This window comes from Mustela lutreola, chromosome 1 (assembly GCF_030435805.1).
Source record: "Mustela lutreola isolate mMusLut2 chromosome 1, mMusLut2.pri, whole genome shotgun sequence".
Taxonomy (NCBI): Eukaryota; Metazoa; Chordata; class Mammalia; order Carnivora; family Mustelidae; genus Mustela; species Mustela lutreola.
In genome coordinates this window covers 281142246-281160526 of record NC_081290.1, presented here as the reverse complement: position 1 = coordinate 281160526, position 18281 = coordinate 281142246, and the positions used below count along the sequence as shown (strand labels likewise).

Genomic DNA, 18281 nt, shown 5'->3' with positions numbered 1-18281 from the left:
CTGGGTGGCTCAGTGGGTTAAGCCGCTGCCTTCGGCTCAGGTCATGATCTCAGGGTCCTGGGATCGAGTCCCACATTGGGCTCTCTGCTCAGCAGGGAGCCTGCTTCCTCCTCTCTCTGACTGCTTCTCTGCCTACTTGTGATCTCTCTCTGTCAAATAAATAAATAAAATCTTTAAAAAAAAAAAAAAGATGCTTTACCTCTGAGCTCCTCCCGGGGGACGCTGGTCCCCGCTCTATGGGGTAGACGGTGCCCTGCAGGGGGAGGAGGGTGACTCACAGAGCTGGGAAGGGGTGACTCTGCTAGGGTGAGCGAAACCTTGTGATTTAAAAAAAAGGGGGGGGGGGACGCCTGGGTGGCTCGGTGGGTTAAACCTCTGCTCTCAGCATCACTTCAGCTCAGGTCATGATCTCAGGGTCCTAGGATCGAGCCCCCTCATCGGCTCTCTGCTCGGCAGGGAGCCTGCTTCCCCTCCTCTCTGCCTGCCTCTCTGCCTACTTGTGATCTCTCTGTCAAATAAATAAGTAAAATCTTTTAAAAAATGTACAAATATATATATGTATATGTATATATATATATATATATATATTTTTTTTTTTTTTCTTTCTTTTCCACAGTGCCATTGTTGCTTCCCTGAGGAACTTGGGGTCCTTTTTCTGGGGAGGTTTTAGGAAATGGAAGAAGTCTTTTGAAATGGGTAGGGCCTTGCCTTTCAACAACAGCCCTGAAGTAGTCATTAAATATGTATGTGCAAAGCCTCTTTCCTCAATGAGCCTATTGTCTAGGAGGGGAATAATAATGATAAAATAATAGTAGTTATCAGCTTTCCCACTTCATAGCTACGTGATCCTGGGCAAGTGGTTGAACCGCTCTGGTGCCTCACTTCCCTTATCCGTAAAACGGGGGTGATACAGTTCCTGTGTCCTAGTGCCGTTGTGAGGACGGCATGAGTGAACACACACGGTGTGGGCGGGGTACGGTAAACACTGTGAGCGACCGCAAGTACTCCAGAGTACTTTGTAAGAGGCCTTCCCTGTGTATCCTATGTGCTTTAACTTTCTTGGCTTCTACAACAATCCCACGAAGTGGGTTTTCTTTTTCTTACTTATGGACAAGCTGAAGCTCAGAGAGGTTAAGCCACAGGTTCAGGGTCCCACAGCTAGGATAGGGTAGCATTCCAACGGGGCCAGGTCTGACTGGGAAGCTTATGCGTTAAATACTCCGGGCATTCTTCTGTGTTAGTAACACACGACTGTTTCCAGGTTTGGAGCGGAGTGTGGGGCCGCACTCCAGGCAGAGGGGAAGAGCAGGGGAAGGTGTGGACGTGAAGCGGGTGGAGAAGTTCAGCAAGGCAGGGCGGAGTGGGAGGGGGAAGAGAAGGAGTAAGACGAACTTAGAATGACACACGAGACCGCGCAGGCTGGTGTCTGATCGTGCTCAGGAAGGAAAGGAAAAGGCTCTCACCCGTTTGCCCATTCTGGAGGTAGGAGATAGATTCCAGGCCTCCAGTAAAGGGAACCCTTGGCCCAGGTTCAGCGCCCCCCCTTGCCGCCAGCCCCTCCTGCTCAGTGTCACCCTGGGTCTTTTTCCACTCTGATGGTCAACAAGGGAGTAGCTGTCATCAAAGCGTTTGCGTTATACCCCCCCCACCCCCCACCCCGCAACTGCTGGCCAAGCAGCCTGGAACTCTCCACAGCCCAGGGCCTGCACGCATCCCTCCCTCGGGCCAGCTGGCTCCCTCTCTGGGGGTGGGCCTGGCTTTGTGTGAGAAGAGTCTGGGGGCAGAACAGAGTCCTTCTCAACTGTGGAGAGAGCTTCCCCTTTTATTCTGTGCCTGCCGGTCCCGATGGCTCCAGGGCTGTGGCCAACTAGTACCTACCTGGGACTTGCTAACTAACAGTCCTCACCTCGAGCTTCCTAGGGGGGGACATAGTAGCCCCACCCACCCCCACCTGTCGCCTGCACTCCGCCCAAGAGGAAGGAGCTGAGACCTCCACCAAGGGGAGCCACTGGCCCTTTATTCTGGAGATGGGGGGTGTATGAGGGAAGAAGGAAGCAGAAATCTACAGGGAAAGCAGAAGAGTGTGGGGTGGGGGGCGGGCCGGACGGACAAGGCTGCTGGGAGGAGCAGGAGAGGGAGGGGAAGCCTGGAATGAGCTGCTGGGAGTGGGGGGGTGGGTGGGGGGGTAGGGGTGGGGGCGGGGGTGGGAGCTGCAAGGGTGGGAAGGCAGGAAGAGAGGACCCACAGGGAGCAGGGAGTGGGGGAAGGGCTCTGGGCCATGTTAGCCCTGTTCCCCTATCTCCTGGCACCCCAAAGGAGCTTCTAACCTAAGTAAAGCAGCATGCTTGCAATGTCCACTTGCCTCCAAACTCCAGCCAGAACTCTGGTTTTTGCTCTAGCCCAAAACCGGTTAATACCCTGAAGCCCTCCATACTGTAACCATGGGGCCACCAGGGTCCAGGGAGTGTATGAGCCTCCCAAAGAGACTCTTGGCCCCAGAGGAGTAGGAGGGAGAGAGGTTGGGAGGGAAAGCCGAGCGGTGAGGGTTGCTGATCAACAGGCCATCCTTGGGTCCCGGGATCCTTTGCTGGGCTGATTTTTACCCACCTCGGGGCTGCTGCAAGCCATGGGCCCTGCGGGGGCCGGCAGGGACTTTGAGAGGGGCAATGTTGATAGGAAATTGGGGAAAGAAGACCCTGGGGGGTTGTTGGGAAGTTGCTCGAGGCCAAGTCCAGACTCCCCAGTGGCTGCTGGGAGAGCTAGCCTCCTGACCCTGGGAGGCCCCCAAGCTCCAAATAGTGCAGGGACCTAACTCTTCCCTTAGGCCAAACTTTCCTCAGCCCACAGCTTTGTACTCCACTGAGCCATATATGTGAACACTTTGGGACATTTGCATTAAAAAGAGGGCTTTTTTGGGGGGTGCCTGGGAGGCTCAGTGGGCTAAAGCCTCTGCCTTTGTCTCAGGCCATGCATGATCCCAGGGTCCTGGGATGGAGCGCCCCCCCCACCCCAATCGGGCTCTCTGCTCAGCAGGGAGCCTGCTTCCTCCTCTCTCTGCCTGCTTCTCTGTGGTCTGTCAAATAAATAAATAAAATCTTTTTTTTAAATTTTTTTAATTTATTTTATTTTTTTTAAAAGATTTTATTTATTCATTTGAGAGAGAGACAGTGAGAGAGAACATGAGAGGCGAGAAGGTCAGAGGGAGAAGCAGACTCCCCATGGAGCTGGGAGCCCGATGCGGGACTCGATCCCGGGACTCCAGGATTGTGACCTGAGCCGAAGGCAGTTGCTCAACCAACTGAGCCACCCAGGCGCCCCAAATAAATAAAATCTTTTTTTTTTTCTTCTTTTTTTAAAATTTTATTTATTTATCAGAGAGAGAGAGAAGGGGAGAGAGTGAGCACAGGCAGACAGAATGGCAGGCAGAGGCAGAGGGAGAAGCAGGCTCCCCACTGAGCAAGGAGCCCGATGTGGGACTCGATCCCAGGACGCTGGGATCATGACCTGAGCCGAAGGCAGCTGCTTAACCAACTGAGCCACCCAGGCGTCCCATCAAATAAATAAAATCTTAAAAAAAAAAAAAAGAGGGCTTTTTGGTCCCAGGGATGGTCCCAGGGATGGACCCGGGGCTGGCCAGCTCCAGGTATTTTGGGACAGGAGAGCCTTTTAGCAAAGCCTCACGCACAGCATGGGTAGTTCCCTGTCTTGCTTTTCTCTCTGGGTGTGACACAACCCTGGGCCATAGCAGGGGCACTTGACCCCTCCCTGTCTTGAGGTCCCTACTGTGGCCCAGGTGACAAAGAAGGCTTTGGAAGGCCTTTCCATTCAGCACCCTATGGCCTGGGTTCTGTGTCTTCGGCCTCCAGGGGCCAGGCAGCAGAGAGCGCTGGAATGTGAACAGGCAGGACTGACTAATGACAGGGCATTTTCTACTTGTAACACTGCAAGTTGGGCTCACGATTTGAATTTCAAGTGGGCCCTTTAGGCAGATTAGGGAGGTTAAGTGAGAGAGTGGAGGCAGCCTTGGTGGATTGTCTAAATTCCTAGAAAATAAATTCTAGGAATTTCACTGTGGGAGGGAAGAGTAGCAGGTGAGCCTACTTAGTGCCATGCATAGGCAGGGGCAAGAGCTGGTAGTCCTGGGGGCCTGCTTGGAGGAGGTGGCTTTTTCCTTTTCTTTCTCTATTTGAGCACCCTGTATCTCCAAAAATGACTTGTCTTCCAAATCAGATCGAAGAGACAAATTCATACTTTTAACCAAGGGCTGTTTTTTTTTGGATAAAAATTTATTTTTTCACTGAGCCGCCATCCAGCTATGGATTAGAACTGCTCCCTCTAAATACTGCTTTTGGTGCCTGCCCTTTGTTTGAAGTCATTATTGTCCTTAGAAATGGGAAATTACAAATTACTGTTTATCAAAAGGAAATAAACACCTTGGATTAATAGGGTTCTTGCCACGGGATGGTGGTTGCAGACCTTGCCAACGCGAGCTGGGTGAGAAGCCCGCCCAGCACGTCCTGCACCCCATTCACTTTCGGCATTTGATGATTTCTGAAGGGGAAATGGTCAGTTCCTGTGTGTCCCACAAAGCTTTGCCTGCCCTGTTATCGTGACGTCATCCTGGAGAAACTTTGAGAGGGCGCTTCTGGGTGTAGGACCAAGTACAGGAAAAAACATGGGGAGTGGGGCGTGTCATCTGCTGACTCTCTTCGGGCTGGATTGGGTTCCCGTTGCTCTGTGTTCATGGGCATTCAATGAGCTCTTGCTAACGGAGTGTGAAGAGTGGAATCAGGATGCTGTATTAAGACAGCCTGAGCCATGTACAGGTTCACGCAGGGAAGAGATGGCCATGAACCCTGAGCCCTGTGTGTCTCAGCCCTTCTGTGTTCCAGCCCAAAGCCCCAGGAAAGCTTGCCCCTGCTTGTGACTGGCCACTGTCAAGTTCTGCAGCCTCAAGCTGGGCTCTGGGCCACACCCAGCTCTTCCCAGCAATCCTGACCATCCCCTGCCATCTCTGGCCCCCTGGCTTTTAAGTAGCCTTCTCTTCCTCATCCTTTGGGTTTTGGTTTAGGGGGACATTTCTTCTGGGAATAATTCTTCCTTGCCACCCCCATATCCCCCAACTGTCTGTGTGCTCCTGCTGCCCTGTACCTTCCGGTTCTCAGTACTATTCCTACTAGATTACCAGGGACTACTAGTTGCGGGTGTGTCTGCCTCCGCCATCAGACTATCAGCTCTATGAGGGAAGGATGCAGCCTGCTTGTTCGCCATCCTAGTCCTGACTGTGACCCAACCCAACCCAACCCAGGAAAACCAACAAAAGAAACACCCACCAGAACTGGTTTCCTCATGTCATGGCTAAGGGTCTGAAGGTCGGCTGTTCTCCTTGAGCTGTGGATGAGTCTGATTTAACAAGGGTGGAAAGCAGGGAACGCTTGCTGCCTGGTCAGCAAACCACACTTGGCCAGCATGCGGGATTGCCTTGTTGGAGTGGAAAAGGAGATAAAGAAAAGCCCAGAGACCTAGAAGGGTGTCGACATGGTGACTGTGGAGCGCAAAGGGCGCTGAATGGGGGTTTGGTGGGTGGGGAGGGGGGCATTCAAGATGGCCGCCACTGGAACTACAGGGGAGAGCCCATGGCCATGAACTGAAGCTGGGAAAGGGTAGGGGGAGAAAGCTGGGCCGAGGAGGAGGAAGGGCTCCCCAAATCTGATTACTTTTCTCCAAAACCGGTGGCTAGCATCTGAAATGTCACCCATTGCTCCGGTCTGGGATTGTGACTTGATTTTTCTCTTCCCAATTAATTATTTTTGTTTGTATTAATCGAAAATGTGTGTCTTTCTGATGAGACATGGAGTGCCCTGACCAGGCTTTGTTTTATTAAGAGAGTCATACAAAGAAAGCGCCTTCTTTTGTTCCCCCGCCTTCTTGTCCCTCCCTGCCTTCCTTCCTAGTGAAATTCTGGACCGGAAAGCCCAGCCAGGATGTGGAGAGTTGTGTTTTCCACCTGAAGCAAGGTGGGGCTGGCCGGCTCTTTGTGGCAGCAAGCTACCCCACCCCCATCAGGCTGTTCTCTTTGAGCGGGACAAACACAGCGGTGGCCCCCATAGCCCCATGGCCAGTGCCGACCATTGCAGAATGAGACAAAGCCCTTGTGTACTTTGCTGGGAAGCACTTGGCTGTGACATACAGGCCCGTGAGCGCAGGAGAGTGTGTGCGGGATCCCAGCGCAAAGCACTCCCACGCATGCCTTTCACAGTGTTTCCAAGCCTCCTTTGAGGACAGCCAGGCTGGGGTGTGGTGAAGGTGTTTGTCTTTCTCAGGTTTGGGCAAAGTCCTTCTAGAAAGCAGATTTTGAGGCATTGAGATCAGAAATCACTCCTGGGGAAGTGGTGAGGAATTGTGTGTTTTAATCTGGGGCCAGTGTGTTCGAGCAACGTTCATTGGTCTAGAAAGAAATACCATTCTCAGCCCAGTGCAGACTTGGCCATGGGCGGCTGACCTGCTGTTTGTGCTGGTTCCTTATCCACGGATCGCAAGGTCCCGGAGGGAGGAAGGACTTCCCTGTTGAGGAAGAGACCATCCGTAAATCGGTGGGTCAGGAATCCCCCAGTTGATTCTCTTAATTCAAAGTGGAAATGGAGTGGAGGTGGTTCTTTTTTTTTTTTTTTTTTTTTTTTTTTAATATTTTAGAAAAGTTTTTATTTATTTGACAGAGGGAACGTTTGCAGGAGCAGTGGGGAAAGGGCAAAGGGAGAGGGAGAAGCAGATCCCCTCCTGAGCAGGGAGCTGCGCAGGGCTCGATCCCAAGATGCTGAGACTATGCATGACCTGAACCAAAGGCAGATGCTTAACTGCTTAACCAGGCACCCAGGCGCTTCGTGGGGGTGGTTCTTTAGCCTAATTTCCACTATCTTGTACTGAGAAGTTTTAAAACCCACTTGGATTTTATAAATCATCAGAGCTATGCAAAGCTGCTCACCACGCGCTAGGTCGGGCTCTATGAGGGACTGCACGTAGGTTTGGGAGGAACAGGTTGAAACCTGACTTTGATCTTAACAAAGCCAGTCTTCCCTAGCAAACACGAATCTCCCGGCCAATCAGATTACCTGAGCCTTCCAGCGCCCGTGTGAACTGGCTTGACAGGGAAGCTGGGGGGGTGGTGGAGAGGGTTGGGGGGGGGGCGGGGTTCAGGTGGGGCAGCCCAGTGCCTGTAAGGTGTGATTTGAAGACCTCAGGAAAGACCCACCTGAAATCTCCTGAAATCTCCCCCTACTGGCTCATCAAGGATGTCAACAATTTCACTATTATGGAGTCATTCCTTTGTATTTACCCTGAGCGCTCTGCTGGCCATCCCTCGAAATGCAGGTTGGTCTGGGGTAAGGAGGATTCCCTTAACCTTCTCACCTTGAATTCTACTGTTAATCTCTTGGCTATCCCACACACTCAGTTCCACTTTTTTTCTTTCTCGTTTTATTGAGAGAGACTTGACCTAGAACCTGGTGTTAGCTTTAGGGCCTCCCCATGATGATTTGATATTTGTGAATATTGCCTGGTGACCCCTGCAGTAAGTTGAGCTGCACTTTCTAGATGGTGGGTCTCTCCTGAGTCACCTCCCCTCCGCAATTCCCTGTTCTGTGAGTGGGGGGTGGCCTTCCAGCTGACAAGAGACACCCCAACTTGTGCAGCTGGTTGGAGCAGACATAGACCATGTTCAGTGAGGGGCCAGCAGGTGCTCTGGGTCCTGCCTCTTCCTCTTTCCCTGGCCTAGAAGAGAGGACTAGAGCCTATCTCTGCCTTGCCCCCCTACCCTGGGCACCTTGTATCAGCCCACGCTTCTCTCCCAGAAGCACCGCCCTCCCCTCAAAGCCGATACGCCGCTGTGAACTCCACTGGAATACAAACTCCATCGAGGCAGATCTTTTTAATATTTCCCCAGAGTTGCAAACAGTGCCTGGCCCACAGTAGGTGCTCAATAAATATTTGCTGAGCCGACTTCCTCTTGTGGATGTAATCACGCTGGTAAAATATTTTGCACCCCAACGCACACACAGTTGGGCGTTTTTAGGACCAACGTTGGCAGAGATTTAATTTTTTTCTCTATTGTGCCCATCCCCCCCCCCTCAGAATTTAATTTCTAATTACACCACATAGCAATTCAGTTTTGGGAAACATTGAAAACAATCCAAGAAGTCCTCCTCATCCCCGAAACCCTGTTGCGTGTTCCTCCTTAGCGTAACCCGCTGACGTCCTCTCGGCGTGAGCCCAGCAGACTTTGCTCGGTGCATCTGTGTGTTAACGCAGATGTCTGCAGTTTGGTGGGTGAAAAGAAACCATAAATGGGGCCCCTGGCTGCCTCGTTCAGTAGAGCATTCAACTCTGCGACTCTTGATCTCTGGGTTCTAAGTTCGAGCCCCATGTTGGGTGTAGATCACTTGAAATTAACTCTTAAGGGGAGCCTGGGTGGCTCAGTGGGTTAAAGCCTCTGCCTTTGGCTCAGGTCATGATCCCAGAGTCCTGGGATCAAGCTCCTCATCAGGCTCTCTGCTCAGCAGGGAGCTTGCTTCCTCCTCTCTCTCTCTGTCTGCCTCTCTGGCTATTTGTAGTCTCTGTCAAATAAATAAAATCTTTAAAAAAAATTAACTCTTAAAAAAAAAAAAAGGTTAAAAAAATGAAAGAAACCATAAATAAGATTGCACCGTCTTGTTTTGCAATTTGCTTCCCCCATCCCCTTTAACAGTATGTAGGTCAATGTTCATTCTTTTTCACTGTTACAGACTATATGGCACGGCATAGATGACGAATTCTATGTTTAATGATTGTTCTAGACAGAACTTTAGGTTATTTCCAGTGTCTGCAAACATCCTTGCACATACCTCTTGGAGCACACGCTCAAATACTTCCCCTGAATTCTTAGAGACGTCATTGCTGGCTGAAGGAGCACGGGCATTGAACATTTTAAAGCTACTCTAAATTGCACTCCCAAAAGGCTGTATTCACACACATTCCCACTTTTGGGTGTGAAAACCTCCGCTTTTTCCACACCTTTGTTGGCTCTTAGAGATCTCTTTTACTATTGGCCAAAAACCATGATCTCATGATTGAATAATAACGTTCAGCTCATTCTACTTGGCCAGGAACTTGTCAGTGATTCCCATTAGCGACATAGCCACACGTACAGTGATAATCCCATTTAACGGCTATGTGTTCTGTACTTGGTAATTATTTTGCACAAAGTGAGTAATAATCAGGAATAGTGACAAATCTGTTTTCTCCACATATTTCACCATGACCTTTAGATGTGAAACACAGGACTGTGGGGTCTTGGAGTGTGTGGAGGTGGGGGAGGATGACCTCCATGGCTGCAGCCTGTCCTTCCGTCACATCCCTTCCTGTCCCACAGTGGCCGTGCCCTGGAATGACGATGCCAGGTTGTCCAGTCTCAAGCCAACAGTGTGTTCTCTGCCATCCAGCCCCTGGGGTTCTCCTTTGATCAGCTCAGAACATGTCAGCTGAACTTGTGTGTTTGGTCCTTTGCTGGGCTTTGAGGTTATCATCAGGCCCACCTTGGAGCACAATAGAAGCTATGTCATGGGCTGGATCCCGCCTTAATCTTTTCCAAGCCCTCACGCCACCTAGGACAATGTTTTCCACACTGAGAAGTGCATTTTATTTTATTTTATTTTATTTTATTTTATTTTTTTTAAAGATTTTATTTATTTGTCAGAGAGAGCGAGCGAGAGCGAGCACAGGCAGACAGAGTGGAAGGCAGAGTCAGAGGGAGAAGCAGGCTCCCTGCAGAGCAAGGAGCCCGATGTGGGACTCGATCCCAGGACGCTGGGATCATGACCTGAGCCGAAGGCAGCTGCTTAACCAACTGAGCCACCCAGGCGTCCCGAGAAGTGCATTTTAAGAGGAAAAGCTTTAAGGGCATTTAGGATCGTACATTGTTTAATTTTGTGGCTCTTTTCCTCCCGATGCCATTCCTTCCTTCCTCTATGTTTTTCAACCTCGGTATTCAGGATAAAACCAAAATGGCACTGGGAAAGAATTCTACCCCGCCCCTCCCCCCACTGCCAGCTTTCTCTCGGTCTGGTTCTTTGTCACTGACAGCATCTAGTTTAGGGTCATGTAGGACTTAATGTTAATCTCTCGTGCCTCCAGTATGGCTGCATTGAACAGTGGGTTCCTCCTCCGGTTGAGGTAGGATTTTTAAGGCTTGTGACTTGTTTTGGTGGTTTCAGATGAATTTTGTATTTGGATCAGAAAGCCATTTGCTTGAAAGCATGATTGTTTCGTTTTCTAAAGACTTGGAACTGAATTCCCTTCCTACCCCTTTGTCCAGTCCAGCTACTACGGAATGTTAGTTTTGCTAGTTTTAGAAATATTACTCTGTTATTTCTCTCTCTCTCTTTTTAAGATTTTATTTATTTGACAGAGATCACAAGTAGGCAGAGAGGCAGGCAGAGAGAGAGGAGGAAGCAGGCTCCCTGCTGAGCAGAGAGCCTGATGTGGAACTCGATCCCAGGACCCTGGGATCATGACCTGAGCTGAAGGCAGAGGCTTTAACCCACTGAACCACCCTGGTGCCTCCCCCAACTCCCCACTTTTAAAAAAGGTTTTATTTGTTTATTTATTTGAGAAAGAGAGAGAGCATGGACTGGGGTGGGGAGACACAGGGAGAAGGAGAGAGAATCTCTCAAGCGTTCCAACGTGGGGCTCGATCTCACTATCCTGAGATCATGACCTGAGCAGAAACCAAGAGTTGACGCTTAACTGACTGAGCCACCCAAGTGCTCCTACTTTGTTATTTTAAAGCACTCAAGTTTTGGCCACAAGCTACTCCAAGAGAGGACACTGTGAGGAGATACACTTGTAGCTAAGAGCCATACTTTCTTCAGGGTGACTTCTTATTTGGGGCATTGTAGTAACTTTGGCTCAGACTTTTCTCATTTTCTAATATATGCTGCTGGACCTGAGTGGTTGGTTTAACGGTTTAGAGTGTGGGTTCATGAACCAGAGGGCTTGGTTTCAGATCCTAGCACTGCCACGTCCTAGTTGTGTGATCTTGGGCAAGTTACTCAAACTCTCTGGGCCTCAGTTTTCTGTTGTGTAGAACAAAATAAGTGAAGCTACTGTCTCTAGAGTTGCCATAAGGAGTTAACACACAAGATAAAATAGCTTTTGGCCCATGGTAAGTGCTGATGTGTTTGCTATTATTATTCAGTTCTTTCTGAAAGAAAAAAAACATTCCTTTCTTCTGTGGTTATTTGAACTTCTTCTGAGTCTCATTTTATAATTGAAAACTGAACAAAATGAAACAGAGGAGAGTTACTCAACCAAGCCCTTTCTGGAAAAGGCAAGATTGTTTCTCTAGAATGATTCACACTTGATTAATCTATTAGAATTTTAAAAATCTGTGGACTAAGAAGAATCAGCTTCGATTAATGGGGTTAATGTATGTGCAGCTTTTAGGAGCCTTGGAAGTCTTCACGCCATTGGTTTTTTAAAGAAACACAAGCATCATTCAGCTAAAAGAATCTTATTTTCCCCCTTCCTCTTTGCCTCCTTCCTTCCTTCCTCTCTTCCTTCCACAGACATGCCACAGACATTTCCAGAGTGCCTGGGAAGCTCTGCGAGGCTCTATAAACAGGGACATAGAGACAAATGATCCATGGGTCCAGCCCTTAGGAAGGTCTAATAGGGGATTTTCTTACTTTTATGGTGAAGAAAAATTTAAGTGCCTCCAACATCCCTTTGAAAGCTTGGGGCAGGAGAGATCAGCCAACTGTGAGAAGGAAGCATGAATAAGAAAATTCAACAGTTTGAAGTTGAAGATCCAGGCTCATTCTACTGATTAAGTTCCAAGTTTCTTTGTCTTGGAGAAGAGTAATTTCTTGGGATGATGTTCAACGTGTGCAAACACATGAAAAGAACATCTCACTGGAGCTGTTGGTTGCAATCATGTTCTCTACGACCTGGTTTCTATGTTGTTGTCAGACGGAGTCTTGGCCTTGACCAGGGAATCCCATGGCCAGGTGGGCTTTCCTTCCTGTTGGGAGTCCCCATCCAAGATGGTGGTCACCCAGGATTGGAGAGCTCTCACATAAAGTTTCAGGAACTCCTCCCAGTAGACTTCAGACTCCATCCCATGGCATCCAGCTTAGTGCTGGACAGAGAGGAGATGCTCAGTGGACAGTAACTCACAACCCTCCTTTCTACACATTCTTTGCTCGACGGCCCCTTGTTCACAGTGTTACACTGGACCTTATCTTTCTCCTTCCGCCATTGCAAAATCCTTGAGGACGGGAACAGGGCTTGCTTGCTGAATCTATGAACCTGAGATAGCATCATTCCCCTTGTACAAGGTTCACCAGACTTTCGCCACAGGATGTCTTTCAGTTTTTGTCAACTCCTTTCTTAAGATTCTGCTCTTTCTCCTACAGGCAGAGCTTCCAAGTGAGAGAGGAGGGGCTGGGCTGAGAAGTGGTGGTGGGGAAAGTTGGGGCCTCTGGGTTGTTTATATACCCGTCGAGAAATGTTAATCAATTGGACGACTTTAAAATTGACCCTTTAATAATCCTTGTCGTTGTTGTTAGAGCACATCACAACCATCAGCCCTGGAATGCAAAGACCAGAGTAAACCTGAGGAAACCTCCAACCGAGCCAAGCAGTCTCAGTTTCCACCCCAAATGCAGGTGAGAGAAGGTGGTGGGACTAAAAGAATGGTCTTGGGTCTTGGTAAGGACACATCCCATCTGGAGACCAGGGCAATGATAGCGTCCACATAGGACCGTGTCTTCCAGGCGCCCTGAGGCCTTCCTGAGGGAAGACACCCACGTGAAGGGTGAGAGAGAGGAAGAAGTAACTGGAGAGTGAAGGTTCTGGATCACAGGGTCACAGGGCACTAAGCGGGCGGCGCGGGGGTGGGGGTGGGGGGCTCTTGGCTCAGTCCAGGCCCTAGCCATGATCTGGGCCTGCATAAGACTTAAACTGTGTTTTTTTTTTTAAGGTAGCTCACCACATTTAAAAATCCGGAGATTTCGGGGTGCCTGGGTGGCTCAGTGGGTTAAGCCACTGCCTTCGGCTCAGGTCATGATCTCAGAGTCCTGGGATCGAGTCCCGCATCGGGCTCTCTGCTCAGCAGGGAGCCTGCTTCCTCCTCTCTCTCTGCCTGCCTCTCTGTCTACTTGTGATCTCTCTCTGTTAAATAAATAAATAAAATCTTTAAAAAAAAATCCGGAGATTTCACGGAAAATAGGGAATGTATGGCCTTTCTAGAAATGTGGAAAATCTTTGTGGAGCCTGTCAGCGGGAGCCTGGGGACAGCCTGTCCCTGGGCAGTCCGAGCTCATCAGCTCTCCCCTCACCTTGTCCCAGGAACCCCCTCCCCCATCCCAGCACCATGTGGGATCCCACCAGGGGTTCTGTGAGTCGCCTTCACTCACCCCTTCTCTCGCCAGCACCCCACCTCTACCTTGGCATCCCCTTCCTAATACCTCTGTGCACCCCTTCTTCCCCAGTTTAAAGAACCCCTCCCCCTCTGGCTATCTGTGGGGTTGTTCCTGTGGAGCCAACATGCTAGAAAGGGGGCTCTTTCCTTGCCTGCCACTCACCCTAGTGCCCCCCCCATCGCCCCTGGGCTCCCCCCCCCCCACTCCCATGCCGTTCTGGTTAATCCTTACCCCGCCCATGGCAGTGTCTGGGTGCTTGGCGCAGTGCACCCTCCCTCCTGGAAGCTTCCCTGCCCTCCACCAAGTGACATCTCTTGTCCTCTTGTGTCCACAGTGCTTAGGGAGGCTTCTTCCCTCCCTTCCCAGGCCCTTCGTGGGTGCTTCTCTTCCCGAAAGCTCACAAACTGCAGCATTTCCCACGGACCTGTCCCGCCGTCTTTATTTTTCTGACACTAGACTCTCTCTCGGGGTCACCTCTGGGGGCCTGCGGATTCCAGCCTACTTTTCCAAGCTCCACGGCTGCTGACTCTGATTTTCATTTGTGACGGCAACCACCTCCTCACGCGTCTGCCCCGCGTGGATTTTTCTGCCGCAGGTGGAGGCAGCTGTAAGTAGAGGCCCGTCTAAAATAAAATAAAAACCAGGGGCACCTGGGTGGTTCAGTGGTTTAAGCCTCTGCTTTCAGCTCAGGTCATGATCCCAGGGTCCTGGGATCGAGCCCCGCATCGGGCTCTCCGCTCAGCGGGGAGACTGCTTCCCCCTCTCTCTCTGCCTGCCTCTCTGCCTTCTTGTGATCTCTCTCTGTCTATCAAATAAATAAAAGTCTTAAAAAAAAATAAAATAAAAACCAGATCACGTTACTACCACTTCACATTCTGCAGTGGCTCCTCTTTTCTCTCAGGGTGCGGTTCACACCTTTGGCTTAACCCCAGGGTGCTGCCCTGACCCGGCTGCCATTTCGACCCCCCCAGCTTCCCATGGGCGCCTTTCCCTTCCCTTCCCTGATGCTGGTCCCCCTGCTGCGGTGTATCTGAGGGGCTCTTCCCCGTGCCTTGGGCTCCCTGGTCTCTTCCTCCCTCCCTCTTTCCTTCTTTCTTTTAAAGATTTTATTTATTTATTTGAAGGGCGCCTGGGTGGCTCAGCTGTTGGGTGGCTGCCTCAGCTCAGGTCACGATCCCAGAATCCTGGGATCGAGCCCCACATCAGGCTCCCTGCTTAGCAGAAGCCTGCTTTTCCCTCTCCCTCTCCCCCTGCTTGTGTTCCCTCTCTCGCTGTCTCTCTCTCTCTGTCAAATAAATAGATAAAATCGTAAAAAAAAAAAAAAAAACCCACAAAGATTTTTAAAATTTATTTGAGAGACAGAGAAAGCAAAACCAAAAGCGATGGCTGTGAGGGGCAGAAGGAGAGGGAAGCGGACTCCCCCCGAGCAGGGAGCCTGTGTTTGCAGGACTCCATCCCACGACCCTGACGTGACCTGAGCCGAAGGCAGGCGCTTAACTGCTTAACCGGCTGAGCCACCCAGGCACCTCGCTCCCAGTTTTTCTGAGCGTTTGAATCAGGCCCCCCAGCCGCCCCTGAGCCTCTGAGTCTGGGTTCAGTGTCCCTTGCTGTCTTGGGGTGCCTGGGCCTCCCTGCGTCAGCTCCCTGGAGGCTGGGGTTCTACTAGGCTTCACGTCCAGTGGAGACCGGGGAGGTCCCCGGGCACACTGTGGCAAGCACATGAAACAAATGATGGCAGGAGCCTCTGGCAGGCTTCCTAGTACTCACACAGGGCTGGGCAGTCATCTCTCGCCTTCTGGAAGCGGCTTCTAGCTTGTTGCAGTGTTTGCCTTCCCAGTGCGGCAGGTCTTGCTCTGCAATATACTTTGTTGGCCTCTTATTAAATGTCTTGAGACTGAAAGGTATTTGGGATTTGACCCCCTTCCTCAAAGGGCCTGGTACACTCTGAGATTATGGTGTTGCTTCCCGTCAAGGAGCCTTTACTGAGAGCCAGCCCTGAAGGCAGAAGCAAAGCTGCCCAGCCCAGGGATTCAGATAAAATCTGTGCGGCTGGGAGGGACTTGCTGTGGCTTCGTGGGTCTCGGTTCACACTAGAGGGGAGAGCACGGTTCTCCCTGGTGGAGACTCCTTGACCGACCGCGTCGTAGGTTCTCCCCTGACCCTGACGTCTCCTTGCAAACCCACTTCCACGTCCCACACTTGTGTGGACTTTGAGGCTGCGTTTTGTATCAACGTGACCTCCCTGGGATGCCAGAAACGACCCTTTCCTGCCCCCGCCACGAACCTCCAGTTATCTCTACATCAACTTCTCAGAAGGATTCTGCCATTTCCCTTGATTGTTAGAAACGCGTTTGAACGGCACACAACTCGCATTTGTCATGGCAACACGGCTGTCAGCTGTTGTCATCGAGAGTCGTTCTGGTAAATAAGCAGATCAGGAGGTTTGATCAGAAAGACGTTGTTGCACTTTGAGGTAAGACTGTGAAGTTTGGACCAAGGGGCTCTCTTCCCCACCCCCCAATCTTTTTCTTCGTCTTCTTTTTAAAAATATTTTATTTATTTTACTTGAGAGAGACTGAGATCGAGAGAGAGCGAGAGCACAGAGGGAGAGGGAGGCTTCCCACTGAGCAGGGAGCCCCATGTGGGGCTTGATCCCAGAACCCTAGGCTCATGACCTGAGCCAAAGACAGATGCTTAAAGACTGAGCCCCCCAGGCGCCCCCCAGCGGGGGTCTTGAATCAAGACATCGACCCAGTCACACAGTGTCCTAAATGCTCCAGTGAGTTTGGAAGGGTAGAGTCCAGGGAAGCTGACCTCGGGGCTGCCCGCCATCAGGAGGTGCGCAGATTAGAGGCTGAGAGCCCGGCTGCAGGGCTGCACTGAATCCTGTTTCTGCCGCTCTGACCTTGGGAGGTTTCCAGTGTCCTCCTTTGTGACCTGGGAATGACTGGGGGACTCCCCTTACAGGGTCGTTGGCTGTGTGAGTCACTTAGTCCCTGTCCGCGGCTTAGACGCATAGTAAGTGCTCAGTCTGAGCTGTCGCCGGTGTGGCCCTTCATCAGCCTCAAGTGGGACTGCTTGCCACGGGCTCTTGCCCTTGGTCACCAAGGCTGTCGTCAGGTCTCCCGCGCTCCGTGCCAGGTCATGCCCGTTCCTGCTGTTTCGTCTTCTTTGCTCACTTTGCTTCTCTGAATGTCTTACTCCAGTCCTGTCCTCTTTCTTCCTTTTTCTTTTTCTTCTTTTTTAAAGATTTTATTTATTTATTTATTTGAGAGAGAGAGTGGGAGAGAGAGAGAGCACGCGCAGAGAGCAGGGGAGAGGGTAGAAGGAGAGAGAGAGAGAGAATCCCAAGCAGGCTCTGTGCGTAGTGAGGAGCCCAACGCCGGGCTCGTGTCTCATGATCCTAAGATCACGACCTGAGTTGAAATCAAAAGTCGGACACTTAACTGACTGAGCCACCCAGGCGCCCCAGTCCTGTCTTCTTTCACACGGTCCTTTCTGCCTGGGACAAGCTCCCGTTCGGCCCCTGCCTCTCCTGCGAGGCCTCCCTCCCCTTACTCCGAAGCCACTTGGAGGAATGGATGCGGTACTCCTGGCCCCACAGTTCACCATGGGACAACTCGAGAATCATTTTTCATTTGCGTTTGTGTGTGTGCACACCTTCTAGAGCCCTTGTCAGTGGACTAAGCTGTGAGATCACCATCTATTTTTTTTTTTTTTAAATCATAAAGTATACATAACATAGAGCTTCCCATTTTAACCACTGGAGGTGTTCGGTTGGTGGCATCAAGGGCACACACACCGCTGTGCAGCCGTTGCTACCGTCTATCTCCAGAACATCTCCATCTTCCCCGACAGAAACTCTGGACCCACTGAACACTACTTTTCCCTTCCCTCCTCCCTCCAGCCCCTGGCAACCCCCGTTTCATTTTCTGCCTCTCTGAATTTAACCACTTTGGGTCCCTCAGTGGAATCCTACATTTGTCCTTTGGATCTGGCTTGATTTCACTAAGCGTGAGGTCTGCAAGGTTTCTGCACGCTGTAGCAAGCTGAAGCATACTCCATTGGATACACACGCCCAGTTACCCATTTATCTGTTGCTGGATGTTTGTGTGGCTTCCACATTTTGGCTGTTGTGAATGAGGCTTTTCAAAACGTGGACCGTGTACAATGCACCTGCACGAGTACCCACTTTTAATTCTTGTGAGTGTATAGCCAGTAGGGGGACTGCTGGATCATGTGGCCCATCTCCTGTGCAAGGCTGACTTTACCAATTAGAAACAGAGCCTGGAGGCGCCTGGGTGGCTCAGTGGGTTAAGCCTCTGCCTTCGGCTCAGGTCATAATCCCAGGGTCCTGGGATCGAGTCCCTCATCAAGCTGCCTGCTCAGCGGGGAGCCTGCTTCCCCCTCTCTCTCTGCCTGCCTCTCTGCCTGCTTGTGATCTCTCTCTCTGTGTCAAATACATGAATAAAATCTTAAAAAAAGAAAAAGAAAAAGAAACAGAACTTAAACACCTGCTGGGAAAATTCTCTCTTCCTTACCCTTCTCCCCACCTCCACCGGGTGCCTCCCACGGTATTTCTCTCTGCGAACGTCAGTGTTACCCCCAGCTTGGTCAGGCTGAAACTTGGACATCACCCTGGACTCCTTTAATTCCTTTCTTTTCTTTCTTTCTTTCTTTCTTTTTTTTTTTTTTTTAAAGTTTCCATTTATTTATTTGTCAGAGAGACAGAGAGAGAGACAAGACAGAGAGAGAGAGAGAGAGAGCACAAGCAGGGAGAGCAGCAGGCAGAGGGAGAAGCAGGCTCTCTGTTGAGCAAGAAGCGCC

At 50.6% G+C, this 18281-nt stretch overlaps 2 long non-coding RNA genes across 3 annotated transcripts in view; one reads left to right on the top strand and one right to left on the bottom strand.

Annotated features, from left to right (window-relative positions):
* Positions 1 to 611: 611 nt before the first annotated feature.
* Positions 612 to 18281, top strand: part of LOC131813988 (uncharacterized) — a 51400-nt gene continuing 33730 nt past the window's right edge. Inside the window, exons 1-2 of the long non-coding RNA XR_009347071.1 lie at positions 612 to 1482; positions 12600 to 12698. This is a non-coding gene — a long non-coding RNA (uncharacterized LOC131813988). The remainder of the gene's footprint in view (positions 1483 to 12599; positions 12699 to 18281) is intronic.
* Positions 5858 to 16343, bottom strand: LOC131813971 (uncharacterized). 2 transcript variants are annotated; one of them, XR_009347068.1, is made up of 4 exons: positions 16269 to 16343; positions 15222 to 15872; positions 11718 to 12620; positions 5858 to 6564 (listed from the first exon to the last, which is right to left on the bottom strand). It is a non-coding gene; the product is annotated as an uncharacterized LOC131813971 (long non-coding RNA). The 2 variants fall into 2 exon arrangements; XR_009347066.1 differs by lacking the exon at positions 5858 to 6564 and having other exon boundaries at positions 11527 to 12620.